The sequence below is a fragment of the Anopheles darlingi genome, chromosome 2 (genome assembly GCF_943734745.1).
Source record: "Anopheles darlingi chromosome 2, idAnoDarlMG_H_01, whole genome shotgun sequence".
In the NCBI taxonomy this organism is placed as follows: Eukaryota; Metazoa; Arthropoda; class Insecta; order Diptera; family Culicidae; genus Anopheles; species Anopheles darlingi.
The window spans coordinates 9,904,215-9,926,771 of NC_064874.1; the positions used below are offsets into that span (position 1 = coordinate 9,904,215).

The 22,557-nt window shown below is 50.9% G+C and overlaps 1 protein-coding gene across 1 annotated transcript in view; it reads left to right on the plus strand.

The window, feature by feature from the left end:
* LOC125948999 (probable serine/threonine-protein kinase DDB_G0267686) overlaps positions 1-22,557 on the plus strand; it is an 80,431-nt gene that overhangs the window by 2,211 nt on the left and 55,663 nt on the right. The window lies entirely within an intron of this gene.

Sequence of the window (22,557 nt, forward strand, 5' to 3'; positions counted from 1 at the left end):
TCCTCGTTTTATGGTCCCTCTTGCCCCCCCAAAAAGAGGGACGGTCGCGTTGTTGATCGATTGTTTGACGCGGCATCATAGTATACGTGTCTCTTGTGAAGGAGAGAAGGGGTAAATCGGCGGCGTGGGGATCAAGCACCTAACGTGTGTTTTACGGCGACGCGATCGATCGAGATAGCGCGCGGGTCTTCGCCTTACGCGCGATTCAATTACTTGCACCTCGCACAGCAAATTCGCGAAAACGCCGGAACACACACACACCGTTATGGTCGGACACACGCACGCATGCCAAAGGCGAAGGGGCGACCCCCGGCGTTGGCCTCAATCGGAGGAAAGACGCCACGATCTTCCTCCTCCTTCCGATGCTCCTTGATTTTCTACTATCTTTTCGTGTTAGTCTGTGTGTGTGTGTGTGATAGACCGCGCAGGAGATAGACCGCGGTAGTTGCATCTGCATGCGATCACGGAACACGCGTCCTTTGCCGGAAAGTGCGTGAAAGTGCGAGTGGCCGCCACCCCTTTCTCCCTTTACCGCCCGAGGGTTAACCTTCCCGTGCGTCTGCTTATCGTCGTCTTCGTGCCCTCGTCTTTGCTTTTCCGTTTCTCTTTTGCGTCGTTTAGAGGCAATCTTCCAGGTAAAAGGAAAAGAACCCCATACAGCGTCATTGAACCAACGGCCAAAACCCTTCTTTGGTCAAAGTTGAAGTAGTTCAGACACACCTGAAAAGGTAATTTGAAAAGGGGGAACGTTTTAATGCTCGAAATCGTGACGTTACATCATGGCGCGATCATGGCGGATGTTATCATCGTTCGGCGTCCTCCAGTGCGTCCACACTCTGCGTATCGCACCGCTCCGGCTAGCGATGCTGATAATGAATATGACCCATTGTGTTCCCCGAGCGATGATTGATCCATCGATCGTGAAGGAGGGCCCTCCGAAAAGAACAATTTTCTTCCACACACCACACACGCAGCGCCGGTGTCTGTCACTACGAGTGACATTCTCGTCTCGTGCTCCTCCGTTCTCGCTGTAATGCCACAGCAGGAAACACGGGTTGCAACCGTGTACGTCTCACACTCCCCGGTACGGTGCGTTCTGTGCGATTACGCAACCGGCAAACAGACCGCAAGACGAGAAGCATCTCAGATGAAATCAATTAAATGATTGTGTAATGGTGACCGCATAGAATGCGCGGGCTGCATGTTTTATTTTTATCCCCAAAAGAACATCTTACTGCACATTGCATGCAATGGCGTCAAACGGAGGTCCCTCGGCATCGTCTAATGGAACTCGCCGGTGGCAGGTGCGAATCATCTGCACTTTGGATGCACTTTGGCTGCAGATTGCATATTTCCATCTCGACGACATTCATCCTTCATCTATCGGGGAAGTATTAGCTTACTTCTCATGGCCATTACAACAAGAGGCAGCATTGCATCGCATCGAGGTCTCACACAGGTGTTCACAATCATATGCCGGAAATGATAACTTTTCCTTTGCGCGTGCTTGAGTGTGTCTCTGTTTGTGTGTGGGACATCTCAATCGTCTAGAATGTGCGGCGGCCACGCCGAAGACCGCGTTCGTTGATGACTTGCCAGTGGAGAGATGGATCCGGGTTTTTTTTTATCGTCGTACCCGCTGCTTACAATGGTGTTTGGTGCTTCCGTTACATGCCGTTTCGCCGTCCATTGTTTGTGGAGATAAAGTTCACATGCTGTTTAGATGGGAGCACTCGTATCATTTTCTGGATGTGTTGAATTTCATTTTGAATTATGTTGATGCAAATAGTTGCATCTGAAGCATGAACTTGGATAAAAAATAGGAAATCCCTGTAGAATCTAGTAGGCTAGGCATGTTCTGGCAATTTCGGGTCTTTCAGAAGAACAGCGTAAGCATCGAAGGTCCAATTTCAATTTCAGCGAAGATATCGACATTAATTTCCGATTTGTGGGACTACCGAATTGAAATTTGAGGATTTTTCTGAAGAAAGAGAAGATCTTTTGTTGGTTATTGCTTCGGATAAGTCAGTGAAGAATTGACCAGAAATATGCTGGTTTGTTTTTTTTTTAATTTATTTTTAATGAATAGCTGTTCTAAACTATTTTATGGACGCAACGGATCTGCTATCGCAAACAGCTGATCGCGCTCATCCGGAAAGCAAAGCAAACGAGCAAAAAGGGAAGCAATAACGGATGTTCTAATTGCCCAGAAAGGACTCGTTCCCATCCCATCGAAAGCGACTCCTCAACGAGTGACTTCAGGGTTATCGGCTAGCCCCCCGGTTAACCTCGCAAGAAGGTCCCGAAAGGATATCTTGTGTACCTACCTGCCTGATGGGAAGTACCGCATACGCAGTGGGTTTGCCGGATGATGGCAAAGGGCACGGCGAGACCGTTGTAACTCGATGGTCACGGTGCAAGCATGTCTCGCCAGATCTCGACACGCTGCTCTCTCGCTCGGTCGCTCGCCACGCCTCGAACCGGTAGCGCGAGTGCGTTAATTTAACGTTTCCTGCAATTCTTCACTTTATCTAACTTCCCGTCCGTTCCGACTCGACAAAACACGGCCACCGCCGCCGCCACCGCCTAGGGCGATCATGCTCATCATTATCATCAGCACGGCATCGCACGGGATCATCGCATACACGCGCTGCTGCTGCTGTTGCGTTGCTCTCAAACACGCCGTTTAGCCGACTGACCCGGGTGGTTCCGGTTCCCCCCCCACCTCTTTCGCTCTCTCGCTCTCAGGAGGGAAGGGTGCTTTTCCAGCCACTTTTCACGGCACGCCATTGCGCACTGTCTCTTTCTTTCGCTTCGGTTGGTTCGTCTCGAATGCGATGATCGCGGTGTGGTGTGTAGGGGACGAGAAGTCTCACCTTGAGAGGTGCGCGCATTGAACCGAATTATCTCTGCTAACCTCTCTGTGTTGCTGCTGTTTGCTTCACGAACACATACACACACCTTTCTACTCCTGGAGGTGGTGGAATGGGACCGAAAAACCCAACCGACTGACCGACCATCATCATGTTCATGATGTTAATGATCGTTCATTTCGTTAGTTCGTAAACGGTTTAACAAGGCCACTGTGGCGCCCGGATTCGATCTTTTAGTTCGAGCTCCATTTGTCACCGTTTCCCTGATGCAAGATGCTCGAATGCTTGCTACCACGTGGCCAGGTCGGTCTGCACCACGTGGGCACCACTAGGGGCGGCAGCGTTCAGCAAGACAATAATATTAACAACCGCAACACAGTAGCCATGGAAGCTTTATACGATTTCAAACGTCATCTTCAAAACACCATAACCTCACAAATGTGTTCGCCGCTGTTCAAGCGTTTCTCTCTCTATGACTTCTTTACCTATTTCTTCTTAATTAAGCACACCCCGGACGGAATTAGTGTTGCGATGGAAATCGAAAGCATTAAATAGTGTGATACTAATATTGCCACTAATTGGGTGTCGTTTTATCTCACGAGACCCGGGTCGCCTCTCTAGTAGCCCCCCCCCCCCCCCCCCCCCCGGAATCACGCAGCATAATTCATTGTGGTCGTGGTGTTTTATGAATTGTTGCGTTGCGTCCGCCAGATAAAGATCGATGTAGTTTTCGTCCATAGAACAACAGCATGCCTTCCGTGGAGAAGGAGAGGCCCTTCGCTGTTTGCGGTGTCTCTGTGTGTGTGTGTGCGCGTTGATTCCAACGTAAAGAGGTCCGACGCTTCTCACCCTCCTCGACCACGTGTTACCAGCGTTGGTAGCATTGGAAGCAACTTCTCGTCGTCGTCGTCGTCGTCGTCGTCGTCGCTTCTCGTCGATTTCGCCTTGAACTCTCGGAGTTCCGGCGTCGCGGCGTTTGTCGGCGTGGCCGCGGGGTGCGCTGCTTATCAGATATGAGTTTTTCGGTCCCTCGGTCGACTGGTTGGTCGGTTGCTGCGTCAAACAAAAACAAAAAGCTCCATTCGACGAAGGCTACCGAATACCAAGAGCGGCGGCGGCACAACAAGAGCGTATCGGCGCCACGGTCGTGGCATTTTCGGCCTCGTCCCCTCGGCTTCTGTTCCCGTTCTCTCGACCACATCCGCTACCGCTACCCCACCGCACCATCAGCATTGGGACGGGTTAAAAAAGCATCAAATCAATTGAGCATCATTCCCCTTCCAGTTCGCCGCAAACCATAACGCCATGGGACGCGCTGAGCCGCAGAAGTGTGGTTTTTTTGGAGTATGGCCGAGTGTAATTCGGAGACAGCAAAGGGGTGCTGCTGCAGAGCATGGAATGTACCGTTTGCACACCATGCCGAGATCGCCATTTTGTAATCCTCCGTAACCTGCAACCTGTTGGGACTCTTTTTTGGGACGCTACCGCCACAATCGCCATCACAATCGTCTAGATAAGCTGCGCTGCGTATCTTTTTGGATTGCGTCGTCTCCGTGGTGTGCGTCGCCACTCGCGTGCGGGCGCGGGCTCGGAGTGTGCGTCGTCAGATTATCGGGGCAGCGCACCGATAACACCAACTAAGGGACTATAAACGGGGGAGCGCGGAGCATCGACGTCCACATTCCAACCTTCCTTGTGGTTAACGCAGTGTTTTTTCAAGTCTCTCTTTTTCAGGTTTCAGACCAAGCGAAAAGAGCGTGTAGCGTCTCCTTATCGGTTTGGTGCGGTTGGCATTTAGATGGCACGAATGCCGCTTGGTATACGTGCAACCAGGACCGCAACTGCAACCAGGAATGTAGGAGCCCTCGCAAAACCATATGCATGCATGGTCAGCGGTGGTGATCAAACTTGGGTCTTGTCTGCGTCGTCAAGCACCCTGACACTGATCCAATGGTTTCTCCACTTTTTATGCTAACGACGCTGGTTGTTGTGCGTCGCGTTCGGTGGAGCGTCATAGCGCGGCAATGGCGTCATTCCGTCATCGACTAACAGCACGTGCCTTAAGGTGTACACACAAGGGTTGCTTTCAGCCGGTCGGCGCATCTAGTTGAAGTTGGAAAGAAGTGATCACAATGTCTCCCGCAATGGCACCTCCTGTACTTCGATGGTGTGGTGCATTTTGCGCATTAAAAAAAATGACGCACACTGATATGGAGTTCCTGTTCTGTTGCTCCTTCGTTCCTTGCAGCATCTTCTCGTTGTCGGCACCTCTTATCATAATTTGTGGCCACCGTCCACGTTGCGTTTTGGGCAATACGTGGTGCCAGTACCATTGCCATTGCTGGTCGGGGCGATTGGATTGGACAGTGATTACATAACCTTTTCTTATCTAGCGCACTTTGGCGCCGCAGCGCCCGCCAGCTTGCAATAGCTTCTTGAGACGCAAAAACGAAATCGATTCTTTTTGTTGCTTCTGGCCAATACCAGGCAAGAGCCACCTTCTGTTTCATTCATCAACCTCTCCTGCTACAGGAACTGATTACGCAAACCAACACGACGGGTCGATGGGCGCGGGGCGGCGACCTTGGACGGGATGTGCGCTGCTCGACTGACAAAATAGCGACGACTTTGCGTGTTGCACTGGTGGAAGGTGGTGATAATTGCGCGGTTATCGCGGGATACTTTTTTCTTTGTTTTCTTTAGCTTGAATTGGTTTTTATTAAACATAAACAACGACAACCGCTGGGCAACTAAGCGCATATTGCAAGCGGCCGGAGCGCATCATGGCGGGTGGCGTCCTCTTCGTTATCAGAATCTGAAGCAACCTGAACTGGACGCCACCAACCGGGGGGATAATCCTGACCTCGCAAGCGCGCCTATTAGGATTAACACTGAAGGGGGGGCCCTGAAGGCGGCGAGGGTAGGAGTTTGTAAACAAATCGCGGGATTAGCACCATACACACGCACGCACACAGAGACAGAGACAGACCGGGCGCGTACTTGTTCGCTTTGCGTCTCGTTATCGCCATTGAGCGAGGTGCTCCCTAAGCCCGGGACACCGGGCGAGGAGGGTCGTAGACGGCCGTGACGGCCGCCGCGTCCACAGGGGCCAATAATCTGATGACCTAGAACACGGTGAACATGCGCCGGACGCGCCGTAGCTTTACCACGAGCAGGAACTCATCTTTGTGATCGAACATTCGCTTTTTCTCGCTTAGAAGAAAACGCTCTACTTTTTACCGTCTTTAAGCAGTTGAACAGCCCGGCTAAATGAGGCCGCGGATCAGTGGTAATGACTTAATGACTGCTTCTAGCGTAGTCGTTGATGTCGACTATAATTTTTTCTTTTTTCAAAAACTCGAAGCGTTCGAAGCCATAAAATCCGATCCGGGCTTAATGGAGCGCGAAATGGTTTATTTTTGTGTTGTTCTGGTCTGCCCCCCCATCCCTCCCCCTTGTTTGCTTCCCTGTGGTTTGCCAAAAAATACACGTACGAGATTTACGGCCTGTGCTAAACGGTGACCGAATGTCTCTATCGTTGACACACAACGTACGTACTGTTGAACGCACGAGCTGTCGAGAATACGATGTGGATGTGGTCCAGTTGACGTTTGACAGATGCTAACACTACTTAGAGACTGGAGCTGCTACTAGATGACATTTTGTAACGTTTTGGAAATTTTTTCTCCATCAAGCGCACCTCACTCCCTGGTTTGGCAACTTGGCCCCGATCGATCGAGGACAGGACGCTGTGATACGCTGAGAGGGGCCAGACCCAGCCCAGGAAGTGGTTTCCAGATCGCGCGACCAAAGAGCGGCTCTGATCGCGATGATTTACGATGCGAGCTAGCTCCCGCGCCCCCCCCCTTAAAATTCAATCCATTTGCTAAGGAATGACGAGCGCGGCCAGGGAATGTCCCCCCTACCTTCCTCCTTCTGGTCGTCCTCCATGCGTTTCGGGTGTTGGATTAAATTAAATTATATTTCCCGTTTAGCTTACGGCACGGTGGTGGTATGATGATGATGCTACTGACGCTGCTGCTGCCGCCTAGTGCTACTGCTGCAGTCGGTCGGTGCAGATTGATTTATGTCTCCCATCCGATGGTCACCGATGCGTAGCGAGCGACAAATTTTTGAACCCCGCATTGCGAGCAAGACCGACCGAACGAGAAGCATCGGATCGGCAATGTACTCGTGTCGATCGCTGTCGTCGCCAACCGCCATGCCACGGCAGGCCAGGAATTCGCGAAGAACTTGTCGCGAATTCGAATCCTGGGGCCTTGTGGCCCCGAGGTGGAGCGGGGCTGTGCGCGCGAGTGCTGCAGAAATGCGTCTAAATCACCTGGCATTAGCATTCATAATTAATTAATCCGGCAGGCTTTCAATTCCTTTTTTTTTTGTCGCTCAAATCGTACCAAGTCGAGTGCTGCAGGTGGTGGTGGGTCATCATTGGGGGGTTGTTTCGCCTTTTATTCCTCTCCCCCTCCCCTTCCTTGCCGATCCAGGCTATGGTGCGTTTGTCGATTCGGTCATTGGTTCGGAACGGAAAATGGTGTCCAATTTTGCTATTTGGGTTAGAGTTCGGTGCCAGTGAGTGACGGCCAGCTAGACGCTGGCCCTAAGGACGACCTGATCGCTCGAGAAAAAAGAAGCATGGCGATGGTATAATGGCGATGATCACTTTGTTGAGCACACCTCATTCTGCCGAATAGCCGAATGGCTATTGCTTGCTTTCCGCCTTTACTTGCTGCGATCGGCGTCCATCCTTCACTCTGACGAGTATGCTGGGCTTTCTTCTTCCTTTGCCCTCGAACCTCGTGGATCGGTGGTCGGTGTCGGTGTCGATGTACATGCGTGCACATCACTAGAGCTGGTAAGGAGGGGGTTGTGCTAGCGTTTTTATTTTTCGCTAAAAATAGTACCGCGCGCGTTTCTCTATTACGCGATGGTGGCGATGACGGCGAGCCTTGAGGAGAAGCGAGTGTGGGGATTAGAAACAAATGCGATCGACACCGATGTAGAGATAGGGAGAGAGAGAGAGAGAGAAAGAGAGAGAGTGAGAAGCATCTATACCCCGGCGTCTAACCGAGTGTGTACTCGTAGGTGAACTGAACCGAGACCACCACCAAAAAAATGCTTGTTTGTGTGGGCAAACATGGTCTGTGAGCTGAATTGAATTGAATTCGGTGCCGAATTACCGGAGCGCTAGATGCAGAGCACGGAGCGCGTGGGGATAATATAATCTAACGTTTTTTAAGCGATTTAATTCGTTTCACTTAACATCTAGTACGGACCATTTTTTTTTTTATTTCGACACCAAGCAGCCAACGTTTATAGCTGCGGATCAAACCTCGATTTCAAAATTCGCAAATGACAGATAGATTTCTTGGAAACGAAACACGAAGATGGTGGTAGTAGTAGAGTTTGCTTAATACGCACTGTGAAGGTATTTGGCGTTATTTACGCTGATGAGTGAAGTATTCGGGAAACAATGAAATCCCGGACGAGAACCGGAAAGTAGCTTTTAGTCCGGCGGATGCATCGCAGATAAGACACACGCGGGCACAAAAGTAAAGTTCAAACGCCCTGCACTAGCTGCTGTGCTTGGTGTTTGATATTCGACCTACCAAAGGCCCCCGTTTCTCCGCAGGGGTTGGGGAGGCTCGCAATCAACCTCGGTTTCTAAACACCGCACGGGGAGGCCCAGAATAGGTCAAATGCATACCCGGGCGGCGCGTATGAGGTGGTTTGACGGCGTATAAGGAGAAAGCCCGAGTGCGAAAGGGGTAGAATGATAATGCGTAGCCTCCTTCCCCCTAATGGTATGGAGCATTCGAGTCGCACACGAAAACGACTCCATTATCACCGTTTCGACGTGGACTCGCTCGAGGAGGTACTTGTGGTGTTTTGTGCGGAACACACGGCGGTGTCAGTAGGTGCCACATGATCACCCATGACCACCACAATGACATACGCACACACACACGGGAAGGGGGGGTGTGTGTTTGGCCTGTGTGTGCGGATTGCGTGGCGCGCGTTCGCGTCCGCTTGCATTTTCTTTTTCTTTTCCTTTTCCTTTTGGGTTTTTGTTTTATTTTTGCAGCTTCATTCCACATACGCCGCCGAGCGTTTGCACACTACATTGGTCGTAGGCAGTAGTGCGCGCGTGTGTGTGTGTGCCGTATGTGTGTTTTGCTCAAATCCGGCCACAGGCACTCTACCGTTCGAAAGGTTAAACCCGCGATTCCAGATGCTTTTTCGGTAGATTGGATGTTCACTGCAAACAGGATGCTTTACTTCAAAAAAGGGACACCATGTTTTGTGGATTTTTTTTAAATTTTACAAAATGGATGTATTTTTTAGTAGTCTGCTATATCAGATTGTATATTAGATTATTTCTTATCTTATCTGTTTGGTATTTTAATTCGAATGCATCACTAAACAAGTTTGTAATAGTGCAATCGTTTATTAATGTTTTCTACCAAACGGTTCTGTGCGCTTATTTATTGTTAAGATTCACTTTGGGACTCTTTTTCAATGTGATAAATGGGAAACCAAAGCTAATATTATGTGTACAAAATGGCTTCTTTCGTTCGTTAATTAACAGTTTACTTTACGATTACCTTCTTTTTATTGATTTCATCAATTAGTACATAACGGTTGGGGAATGGAAAATGGAACATAACGGATCCAACACAATTAACGGTTGATCAGCAAAACGTTTGTGTAAAATTATAATTGTTGATATAAAAACGGAAGCTTTCCGTAATGACTAACGATCGACTTTTGTTAGACAAAAAGAAAAAACAATTTGCTTAGCCAAAAACGTGGAGCCTTTTCTCTCGCCCGGCACGGTGTGTGTTACCGTAAATCGGTTCCATCGCTCGTGGCCGGCCTCCCCATGGCTGCACCTTAACCTTCTGCGCGAATCAAAAGCTTTTACGCCTTTTTCTGGATCATTTTTTTTTTGTACTGTGACGACGGCGAGGCCATTACGTGTACGCGCCCTCCTGCTGGTGGCTGGTTCGCGCGTTACCGTTGTCCATATTTACCACCCTAATCCCCGGTGGGGGGGGGGGGGCTGAGGAGGAGGAGGAGAAGGAGGCGCACATTGAGTAGGCACGATCAAATGATACGCTCGAACAGCGCCCCAAAACCACCGACGACGCCCCACCAAACCGTCCAAAACCGGGGGCGAGAAGCGAAGCGGAAGTTCACTCCCTTTCTGCTTGCCTTTGGGCTGTCGGCTGCCTACCTCTTCTCACTCACTCACTCTCGCTGGTCTCGCAGTTCCCGGCTCCCGGCGCATGATGACGATTTCTTCTTGCAACTCGCCGCCGATTTGGTAAGTAATCCGATCAAACGATCGAACTCACCCCGCGCAAGACCATAAAAAATGGAAGTAACACACAACAAACACAACAGCAGAGTCTCTACTCTTCGCTCTACAACAACCGGAACCGGTGTAGTTTGAAGTTTGGAGATTTGGCTTTGTAATGTGTTGGAAGAAAAGTGTTGGAGTCGAAACTGTTTACTACAGTGCGCTGCTAGTGGCAATATGTGGTGCAAGTAGACGCCACAAGACGCCACACCGGTGTGCACGGTGTGCGTCTCTTCCTACGCGGGTGTTACGCCTACCTCCGAACGCTCCGTTTTGTCCTCCAATGGTGGCCGCGATGCTAGCTGCTAGCGGCTAGCGGCTAAATCGGTTCCCCGGTATTTAGGCCGGTATAAGTCCATTTTTGGATATCGTTGGGGCCGTTGCGTTGCGTGCGTGCTATAGTGTCACCATACCACTCCTCTCCTTCTCGTATACGTCGCTCGTACCTTATCAATTAAGATCCGTGGTTTGGCGACGCAATTGGCGTGTGTGTCTGTCGCAATGACGCTGCCAAGTGCTGCCAACAGAGGAGGGCTATGGAGTGTGATCGAGTTTTGCGACTTCGATTGATCACCGCGGCGATGTATATGACGTGTTCGGTTGGCTTCTCTCTCTCCCTGTTTCTAGAACACCTTATACGCCTCACTTTCTTGTAGTAGTGGCCTAGGATGATGTCATTCGATCGAGCAGTAGTTCCTTCCCCCGTTTTGAGGGTTGTTCAGGTCTGGCATCTTGAGCAGCGCGTCGGGCCGTCGGTCCACCATTTTCCGCATTGCGTGTCCGTCTTCGCGTGCATCGTGTTGGGGCTGCCGCCATACCATACGATGATGATGATGATGATGATGATGATGATTGTGCCTGTTGGCTCTGGCTGGTTGAGGTTGGTAACTACAACGCACACAGACTAGCTCGCTCGCTCGCGTTGCTGATATGGTCCCCAACGGTGGCCGTGTTGCCAACGCGGACGGTTGCCATGGCAACCACGAGTGTGCGAGTGGTACACACTCCGTCACAGTCTCAGCGTATGTATTGGTGTTGTGTAGTATGTACTACCATAGTACATGGCGAGAGGCGCTTCAGAGTTTTACCCGTCCCTCCGTCCGCCACTGGGTTGGTTATGATCATCGTGAATTCCTCCCCCTAACCGAAAAGCTCGTCGAGAGCGAGAGTGCCCCACTGTGTGTCGGCGATTGTGTGCGTGTGAGGAGGCGGCGGCGGCCAACTTCACTCTCGCTCGCAAATAAGGTTCCGGAAAATGAGTTACACCGGGTGCTGTGCTCGGTGTCAGAGAGAGAGTGTGTGTGTGTGTGTGTGTGTGTGCAAATGCATACCGACCATTTTTAGTAGCCTTGCATCGTGGCCTACGTGGTAGTTGCTCTGTCATCAGATGACACACACATTTTTGACGCTTGCTAGTTGCTTGCTCGCAAGCCGCAGTCTGACAGTTCTGTTTCTTGGCATCCGTACTGGCTGCACCGGATCGTTCCGGTTTCGTCAAAAGTGGGTGCTGTTGCTGCTGCTGATGATGATGATGCCGCCAGTCATGGCCACATGAACCGGAGAACCGAAAATAGTGTCACTGTTTTCCCTCCCGGTGTGCAACATTGAAACGCGTTCGGCAGTTTCCGACGCAGCCTACTACAACGATGGCGCCGGGTGACGACGAGTACTAGACTGTTTCTTGTGTTTTCCTATGTTTTCTATCTTTCTTGTGTTTTCCTTAGTTTTCTAGTAGGTGGTCCATCCATGCCAAGGTGACAACCACAGGGACTGGTCAAACGGACGCCAACGCCTAAAGTAAACGCCGCAAACACACACACACACAGACACCAAAATGGCATCGTGATTCGGTAATTAGATCACATGCACGAACTGTCTTTTCCTCAGGCCAACCTTCCCCATTCCTTACACCAACATGGCAGCCAACAACCGGCGGCCGACGCTTAACTCTTTACATACACACACACACCATCTGAAATGATGCGAGAGAGCAGCATGTCTTGGGCGACGAGAACCGGTCGAATGATTTGCATTCCGCCACCCTACCCGCCCTTGCCAGCCCCCCTTTCCTGGTACCCCCCAACCGATGGTGCGATATCATCTAGTAACACTCCGGTGCTTGTACGGTTGTCCTCGCGTCCTCGCGCACCGGCCTCCTATCTATTCTTGGCTATAACATGCACTAGACCGCCATGATGGTGGTAGTGGTGGTGATCGTGGGCTGCTTGCTGGCCGGTCCCGGGGAGGGCGGGAGCGGGGGGGGGGGGCATTTTCTAAACATCACAAGACACCCCCGTAGTCGCCTCCAAACGCCCCTTTCTTCGGTCGATGAATGATGATGATGATGGTGGGACGACGAGATGCTGGTGCTGCTGCTGCTGCTCTCTAGGAGATGTGTCGTTGTTATCTGATGCTTATCACCCGTGCCCTCATTTCGATGCCACTGGCATGATGCCGCCTCCGTCAAGTTCCGTCTCCCAAGCCCAAGGAGCTCCCCTCCCCTCCCCCCCTCTCCTCCCTTTGCTTCTTCGTTCGATGGTGAAGATGGTTTGAATATAAATCATATCTTGCCGAGCAAGCAACAAAAAACCTCGAACACGGATGCAGAGGAGGAGAGGAGGAGAGAAGGCGGTCAGCACAGAAGGCCAGGCCAGGCCAGGCCAGCACCTGCGCCCATATGGTCGAAGGCACGTTGCTCTTTCGGAAATTGAATTCCTTTGCTTCGTTGGTTGGTTGGTTAGTAATTGGAGCAATCAAAAGACCGACGGACCAGGAGGGGAACGCCGCCGCCTACCTCGATCGATCGGTTTACAGTGTCGAGTCAACAATCTCGATCGCTCGCTCGCTAGGCAAAAACATCGAGCGGAGACCATACGTGGCACGTGCAAAAGACTTCCTCTTCTTCCTCCCCCTCTCAGCTCCGTTGAATCATAGGATCGAGTTTGTGTTTTTGCGCACAACAACAACAACAACATTGCATTGCACGACAACGGCGGCGATGTCGGGATGCCGCGCGTGCAGATTCGCTCCTGGATGTCCGCTACAAGCGTCTTCCAGTCCATGACCACCGCCATCATCACCATCAGGGGTTCAGATTGCACATCCTGGTCTCGATCCCTTAGTATGATGGCCGCCACTGCAAAGTGCAAACAAAGTACAACCCCGAATGTGTGTGTGAGCGTACTTGAATCAATCAACACCTTCTGGGGGCCCCTGGTACGGTGTGATGCGTTCGTACTTGTGCGCCCTCCCCCCCCAAAAAGACACAAAGTACAGAACTACGCAACATCTCTTAGAGGGAGCCAGTATGAGCGCTAGAGACACCTCTAGACCGGTGGTATGTGGCGCATGGCAAATAGACGCATCGCATCGTGAGGTCTAATTGAGGTTAGGTTCTCGAAACCGGCATTCGCAAGCGAGAGGCGCAAGCGAGACGGAACGACGCCGTCAGAGTCGTGCGTGAGTGTCCGCCTGCGTCGTAAACACGGTGGCCCCCGGGGGGGAAAAGGATACACACTCCGTGGCCGTCGCCTATAGGCACCGCACTGCTTATGTAAATGAGATTCGGACGCGCGCAATGTTGTCGGTGCGCGCGCGCGCGCGCCCGTTAGAGCAAACCTGTTGCGCGCTGCCTCGCACTACGTGGTATGCAATCAGGCTAAATGGCTAGCTCTTCGGGGGTGTGGGGGGAGGGGTTGCTAAGAGTGAACGGAAACTATTGAGATGAAGATGATCGGCCACAACGGCGGGGGGTTGCACGCAGCGGAGCATAATTAGATGGTGGCTCATCGGCAGGAGTGGCAAAGAGTGTCAGCCACTGCCGTGTAGATTTTTCGGATTAAAATTAATTGTAGTAGTAAAATTGTGGATTATCTACGAAAAGTTAGATTACTTAGAAGCTTCTGCCTTGAAGAGCGCACGCCTTTCTATAGCTTTGCTTCCGATAAAGCGGGTTTACAAATGGTCAAATCCACAAGATGGCGGCTCATTTGAAGGTCGCTCGCGAATCGGAATCGACATTAGCCACTCGGCTAAAGCACTAAACATACATTCTGTCAAGAATAGTACCGGGAATAGTCGATTTAAATCTGACTGGGATGTCGGATCAAGTGAATATTTTTTTCCTAGATTAGTACAACTGTCCTTAATTATTATGCAAAATTTAAGCAAAATCCGTCAACCCGTTTGTTTACAGCAATTTTTTCGCAAGTAAGTCGATGTCAGTAGTGAGCGGCGATTTGTTATCATGGGTTCACGACGCTGAACAAAGAATTTGCCTTAATGTTTTGTTTTGCAAATGAAATGTCGTGCGCCAATGCATTGAAAATGTTGCAAAAGCCCTTTGGCAATACTACTCTATTGAAAACTCGTCCATATGAGTGGTACATAGCCTTCAAAAGCCAACCGGTGCCTTGGTCTGGTCGTTCATTAACTTCCTCAACCGGTGAAAACATCGATAAAGTGAACGATATGGTGTTCGAAAAACATCATTATAGCTTCAGAGAGTTGTTTCATGAACTTCACACATCGGTTCGTAACATTTTGATTCATTTTTTGGACATGAAACGTGTTGCAGTAGAACTCGATCCCAAAGAAGTTTTTTTTAATTTTTTTTTAATTTTCTATTTTTCGCTCTAAAACTAAAAAAATATCATCGAACAACCATCGTATTAACCATAATTAGTTCCCTGTGACTTTTTACTTTCCCCAAAACTTAACTTGCCCCCCTTCACGGCAACTGTTTTGAGTCGATTTAAGCCATAAAGCAAAAATCGCCGCTTACACTGAAATCGACATACTTAAGAAATTGCTGTTAACATTAACAAGAAACATAGAGGCAGCAGCAGCAGCAGCAGCAGCATCATGTTTCCTGCCATTGTTTTTGCATGTGTCGGCCTCGCCTCGCGGATCGCGTTCTGTGTGCAACCTGTGCTACCTCTCTCTCTCTCTCTCGCGAAGGCACGTGACACAGTGTAGTAGGTGTCAGTATTTGTGTCACAGCAGCAACTCTACTGCGCTGTCGAACGCGGGCTGTTGAGCAAACGGTGGACGACGGTCAGATTGAGATTTCTCGCTGACCGCTCACCGCACCACCCCGCTATCTTTCGGATGTACGATATACGCTAATCCCAGCAACCCAGTAAAATGGACCCCAGTAAATGGACCACATAACCTAACTTTTCGGTGGCCATGAGTATCGCTTTGCCGTGCCAAGGCCGGTAAGGCCTGCGTTGTTTGTAGCGCCAGAGTAGTGCGCGCGGTGCGCAAATGGTGCGTATGCTCCCGAATGTCCACCTCTCTCTCTCTGTTTTTTCTGTGTGTCAGTGATACAATGTCTGCCCTGATCAAAATGGAGTAGCGTCGTCGTCGTCCACTCGGGGAGTTGGAAGCTTGCAGATTCCAGAGCAGTGCCGTCACCTGCGCATTGTTTATCATTAACCCTCTCCACCCTCCCTTCAACGCGCACACGCACGCCTGCATCTTATCAGCGGCCAAGGGTGATTCGTTGTTTTAGGAGGGGGAACCTTTTCTTTTTTTTGCAAAACATTCGACCGCGCGAGATCCACAACACCTTGCAGCGAAACCGCTAAACGGGCAACGCGTAAATGGGACACACGATGACGGTGGTGGTGGTGGTGGCCGGCGGCGGCGACGGCGGCTGAGGAACAGGTGCCATTTGGCCTCATTTCATTTGACCACCCTCTCCGTCGGTGGTAGAAGAAAACCTTCCTTTCCCTTTCCCCTCCCGGTGGCATGCCATCCCGTAACTGATAAGCGATTGTATGCAATACAGCAAACCGCATGACGCGTCGTCATGTCCGGTTATCTAATGAGCTTCCGTTGTTCCGTTGTCGACGGTACGATGGCAAATGTAGGTGTAGGCCACGGTGATGACAGGCCATCACAGCTCGCAGCGTCTACGGGACTGAAATTGCAACTTTCCGGTTTCCCCCCGTTCTCCGCCGTTTCCCCGCTGTTGTTATGCGCCGAGCTTTTGAGGTTAGATCATGGTGCTTCTCAGGTGTTCGCCTACTGTGTGTCATTGTAAACGGTGCGGTGCGGTGCGTGCTATCAGAGTCATCATTTTACTGCTTACTACTAGCTCCCGAAGCCTAACGCCGGAGAGTGCAAAGGCCAAGCGAGAGACGCCTGCTCGGTTCTGTGTTGGTGCTGCTGCTACTACCGCCTACCGATTGCCTATTCTTAATCAACCACACACGCAATCGTAGCAGGCGGGGTGCACCATTGTTTACGATACGCGATGTGGGAATGTTGGAAAAACAAAATCCCACATCTCGAACACTAGTGTAGGCTTATATGTAAAGGCGGGGGACAAATACAGTCGCACCAGATATATAGGACAGAATGACTAGGAATGCTGCAGGAACGAGGCCGGCTTTGATGGCCCGGACCGGTGAAAGAGAAGCATCTTTCGTGTCATTATATCGCTCAGAATAAAAATTTAAAAAAATTGAGAAAGAAAGAGATGGTGTTCTATGAGGTTGAGTAAAAATGGACTCCAGGAGAATGGCGATACGGATATCTGCCTCATTTTGCATGCAGAATTGCAGAACATAACATCTCTCCTTCTCCCGAACTCTCGAGAACATATCTTGCGCGGCGCGGATGGAGGCCAAACGCACCGTCCGTTTATCAGTTTATCCGCAACCGCGCACCATCTTCACCTCGTCACAGCTGCTCTCCAGGTCCAGGTGTTGAGTGGCAAATGGGAGTTGGATTGTGTAACGTCGTCCCGTGGAAGGAGATGAGGTATGGTGTAGGCAGTGAGCAGTGGCAGCCGCGAGACATCTATCATTCACCAAATTGTTGCGTTCGTTCGTTTCTATTCTTGTGGCCCCGTATCATCACGGGGCCCCTCTAGCGTCGGATCGTTTGGAATTGTTTGTTTGCTCGAGGTGTGTGTGCTTGGTTTGGTGGTGGTGGTGGTGGTGCGTCCGAAATTGAGTTGATTTTGTTGTCGAAGTGCCAAAAGAGCCCGGTCGTGATCCGGTCGTATCCGGCGCACCGGTTAGGATCGAGAGATTCGGGGATTTTCCAGCGAGTATCTCCGGAGTCTCCGGCGTTTTATGTTCTTGCAACTATTGGGGGGGTTTCTACTATGCACGGGGCAAGGTGCTACATTCGCCAGCATCAGTACATCGTACACGCATACACGTCCATCCGCGTCCGTTTACCGTTGATGATGATGATGATGTGTACTAGTTTACGATCCACCATATTCCGGGCCCAGTAAGTCGGTTTGGTAGTCGTGTGGCTGATTAGAATGCAAGCGATAACTGGCACACACGCGATACCGCGCGCGACCTGCTACCGCCAGGGACAGTGAGGGTATATATAGTGTTCTAGGTAGGAGCCGCCACGTTCCTCCTGCGCACGTAGTGACGCGGTGTGTGTGTGTGTTTGGTGTGCGTGAACCACCAGGGATGAGAGGCAGGGCGGCACATTGCAATCGGATCGAATTGGTGTGGTGTGTTGTCAGAGAGAAGGTGGCCGACATCAACGTTGTGTACTATTCTGTTGTTGCTGTTGCTGCTACTGGTGCTGCCGATGATGACGATGATGATGATGATGATGCTGATGAAATGTGTGTTGTGGCAGGCGCTTGCTTGGCCCGAGGTTTGCACGGCTCTTCGATTTGGTCTGGGCTGACGTATAGTAGTGCACAACACAACATGTACATACATTGTTTGGACTATTTTCGGAGGTTTTTTACTTCCAAAATCCATGTTCCACACGATGTTCTACCGCCAGATGTGGGTCTATTCCAATTGGAATTAAACGATTTGTTAGGAAAAGCTAAGCAGAAGACGCTTGAAAGTAGGAAAGTAGATAAGTCTGATAGGGATCTTATAGAACTCGGATTTTTATTTATATTAGATAGACTTATCCAGACTGTTTTAAGTGTATCAGGATATCTGACCGTTTCATGTAACTATTTTGGAACGTAGAACGATTAAGAAATTTTTTATCTGCATGAACATTTGATCCTTGGTATGCCTCTTGTTTTCAGTTGGTTTCAATTTACCTGCTCCAACTTCAACATTAAATTCCTTGCACCATATTGCCCAATTAGAAGCATGTGTCTAAGTATCTGTCGCAAGTGACTGATGCCCTGAAAGTTGAGAAACGACCTTCACAGCTGCCGGCATGCAAGAGGCTTATGCAGCAGCTGGGCGAGCGCGAGCCATCCCCAAGGACAGATCAAGAGTCCACAAACGCGAAGAAGTGCCTCCTACTCCACCTTCTCCTCCAGGACCAACACAACTCTCTATTACTTCACCCTTAGATGAACGATCAATTTGACGGCATCACTGATTGCGACCAGATATACTGGTCTCCCCTTCCTCTTCCCCTCGCCATTGGTCTGGCACACTCCAGGGTGCGCATCGGTGTGTTGCATCGGCATCGGCATCGTCCGCTTAACGCTTTCAATTAGAGCGCGGCGCAGAGCAACCCCCAGAGGGGCCGAAGCCTTCGCGGCGCATCTGTTTACATTGGTGTCCGTGGTGCCAAGTGGCGAACCTACTGCCCGCGGCTCTCCCAACGTGCGCCTGGTGGAGGGGGGGTGAAGAGGGATGGAGGGTGGGCCTCCATGGAGCGTCCCCATTCCAAGGGCGAACTGGAGAAGCGCCGGTCAGAACCGCGCGCTAACTCGATCGATAAACAACTGGAAACCCGATGAAGGAGGGGGGCCGGGGGGCTACTGCCGTCTTGTGGCGCTAAAATGTGTGTGTGTGTGTGTGTGTGCACTGGCGCTTGGTGCGCTTCTTTTTCCGCCCGGTTCTATTGTTTGCTGCATGTTGAGAGTTGCTAAAGCTTTGCGCTGGAGTTGGATCTTGGTCTTTGGAAATGCCATTTGGTAGCCATTTTTGTTGTGAATTCGAAAATGAATACGCGCAGCAATTAGTATAGGTGTTGCCTGTAAGGAGCCCCACAGCGTCTGGAAGGATGGGTGCAAGTTCAATGTCTCTCCGGCACACCGGAAGTCCGTTGGACAACAATACTTTCCCCAAGAAGACAATGTAGCGGAGGGAGACAAATGAAAGCAGACCAAATGAAACGCATTTCGATGTCGCAAAAGATCGACCGCGGGATGCCGTGGACGTCACTCTCTCTCTCTCCCCCCCTCTCTTTCTCTCTCCTCTCTCTTTCTCTTCCCTGGTTTTTTGCTGCCGTTGCTTCTCTGCTCCCAAGGGGCTGTGCTGTCCGTTTGTTGTCGAAGCGATGGCCATGGCAATCGCTATAAATAGGGAATAGGTGGAACCCGTCTGCAGGCGCCGCGGATGGGACAGTGCGCCGTGCGGGGTGCGAGGTTAAAATAAATCCGAAACTTCTTTCTCTAGCTCTGGTTACACACATGCTTCACTTTGCCGTTTGCAGTGGCGCAGACCGCCGCAGAACCCGACCAAATCGTCCCCGTCCTCCACCTCCCGCCATCCCCGGCGGCCAGACGCGGAATGCGACGTTTGCATCCCAAGCACTAGGCAGGCAGGCAGTGAGAGAAGGTAGCAGAGCGAGCGCGCAGCACAATTATGTTACGGACTGCACGCAACCAGCGCCGCAACCGACAACACTTCCTATTTTTGAGGATGCCCGATGCCTGAAGTGTCATTAAAGCTGGATCCCGAAATATCCGGATCAGCCCGTGGTGGTGGTCCGACAAAGGCACAGGCGCCGCCCCGCCCGCTGGCCCAGGAGCTAAGGAGGGTCAGCGAGCAGAAGAAGAAGAAGAAGTTGCATTACGGTAAAAACGGATTCGATATTATTGGGTTCCGGCCCGGTTCTTTTTATGACCCACTGTTGTTGCTGTCCGTTTAGCGTATATAAGACAAAGATCGCTCGCTTTCTGTTTTTGGGAAGTGCTTCGACACTCCAAACAAACAAATAAAAACCTCGGGGAACCATTAAACCCCGGAGTACTTTAAGGTGACAGTGTATCGATTTTCCAGGAAAATCATACCTTCCCGTCCTTCACTCCGCCGCACACGAAAGGAACGGTCCACCGCTGCTGCAGCAGTAGAATGTACGCGGCTCTCAGCGTACGGTAGAAGGGCAGCCAAACAAAGTCACCGGCAGACCATCAGTCCCTTGGACTTGGCGTCTCTCTGTGTGTTTTGTGTGTGTTTCTCGTTTTAGGTTTGGCGTCGTGCGCGACATCCCGCGACACTTCAGTGGCATCCGTCAAATAGTAGGTGCCTGAGAGAGGTAAGGGGTGGTAGGGGGTACGCAGGAGCAGGAGAAGTGGGAGGGTGCCAAGCGTCGAAGGTTGGTTCCATCGCGGTTATGACTAGCTAGGCGCCTTGTGCCTTTACGACGCTCGAAGGTCTTTGATATATGTTCGAGAAAATTAGAATCTGTTGCTTTTTGGGTTTCCTTGGCGTTGACTTGCACCGATGACTTATTGTCGGGTCCGGTCGGTCGGTCGGTCGCTGTGTTGTGTAAAACCGAAGGAAGGTGATTTGATGTTTGCAGTAGTCAGCGTTATGCCATAGCATGGCCTACTGTTATGGGTAACTCGGTAAATTTCTGTTTTTCCTTTTCTTCAAACGGCTAATATGATCATTATTTCCAGTTGTCATTTTCCAGCTGTCAGTACTACTAATTTTGAGGGACTCAAATTGACTCTGTATTTCTTGATTGGTTTTAGCACTTCTTTAGTGACTTCTTTCATCGAATTGCTCTGTTGAATAGTTAATACGCGAGGAATAGGCACAAGTAAAAGATACTTTACTCGATATAGCTGTCAATACAGAAATGTAGGATAATAGTCTATACAAATTCATCTTCGAGTGGCAGACAAGTACTAACTTCCTACGCAAACGTCGTAACCAGCGTCGTTGTCGACTGTTTACCGACGCATCAAACGTGTGTGTGTGTGTGTGTGTGTGTGCGTAGTGGTCTAATTTTCGGTTGACCTTCGCGAGTCGCATTGGGAGATATGAGCATCACGTGCCATTTCGGGGTTTTATTGGAGCAACAAGCAATGCTGTGGCACACCGGGCACCGGGCCACGGACCGCACGAACACACTTCCCGAAATCCAATTTTCTGCGCCGCAGCCACAGCGTTTGTGCTAGCAATTCCTATCGCCTCGCTAATGACCTTAGCCAAACCAATCGACCAAATCGATCAAATCGAACCCCCGACGGTGGCGCCTATCAACGGTGTCTCTACTCTTCCGGGAGTCCGGGAGCTGCATCTTCGCGAAGGTTATTTGTGCAGCGCAGTTGCGATTGCCTTCTGAGCTGAGTTCTCTCGCTATTTGGCTTAGGATTTGTGGCGAAGGCTCTAATCTGGGGTGGAGGTGGAGTCGAAGTCGAAGTGCCGGACGCCCCAGACATTGACGCACATAAGGTGGAAAGAATCGGTTGGATCTTGTAATCGCTGGTCACGCGAGGCGAGGGGCAACAATACCGAACCGAACACGGGCGAGTCCACGAGATACCCCTGCGCTAGTTGGCGACAAAAACTCCCGGGGACACGCTACCGCTACCGGCCCGCGGTAGATTGCGTCAGTAATCACGAGCGCATGTGTAAAGAGTTAGAAGCAATACAACAAGGGGAACAGGACAGTGGGCCTTAGGCACACGGGGCAGAGAGACTGTTACATATCTACGGTCTATGCACACTGGCTATCTCCTTATACTCTCTCTGTCTGTACCACGTACAACATCGCAAGAAGGACGTCACAGAGCTAACGGACGTACGGACACGACGCGAGGCCCAGCGGTTTACAATTATCATCCCCGCCATTTTGGAGGTTAGGTGTGCTGCTGCTGGTGTGTCGCGGCTTAAGTACTCCCCGGTGCCCGGTGCGTCCGTTTATCGGTGTCACCGAAAGCAATACCTCACACACCTTACCTTACCTATCTGCCGCTGCTCCCTGTTGTGGCCCGCATCACGGGACGTTGCATAATCCCCCTGTCGGGGCGCTACAAGGAGGAGATACACGAGATAAGGGGACGCCGCCAAGCCGCGTAGAGGACCGGAGGACCGCCGACGACGATCGAACGAGTGGCGAGAGACAGACAGTAGTCGTCAGTGGTTGACTACCAGCAACCAGCAGCAGCAGTAGCGATCATGTGCTAACGAACTAATCGACCTGCTGCTGCTGCTGCTGCTGTTGTACCGGGCGACTGCTCTAGAGAGATCTGTGGAAGACGCGACACGAGAGGGAGGAGAGACCCCGTTTTGAGTGGCCTTGTTTTGTGGCCTGCTGGTGGCCATATTTGCGTCTGCTGACCGCCTGTCATGCCTTAGCATGGTGGTGGTGGTGTTGTCA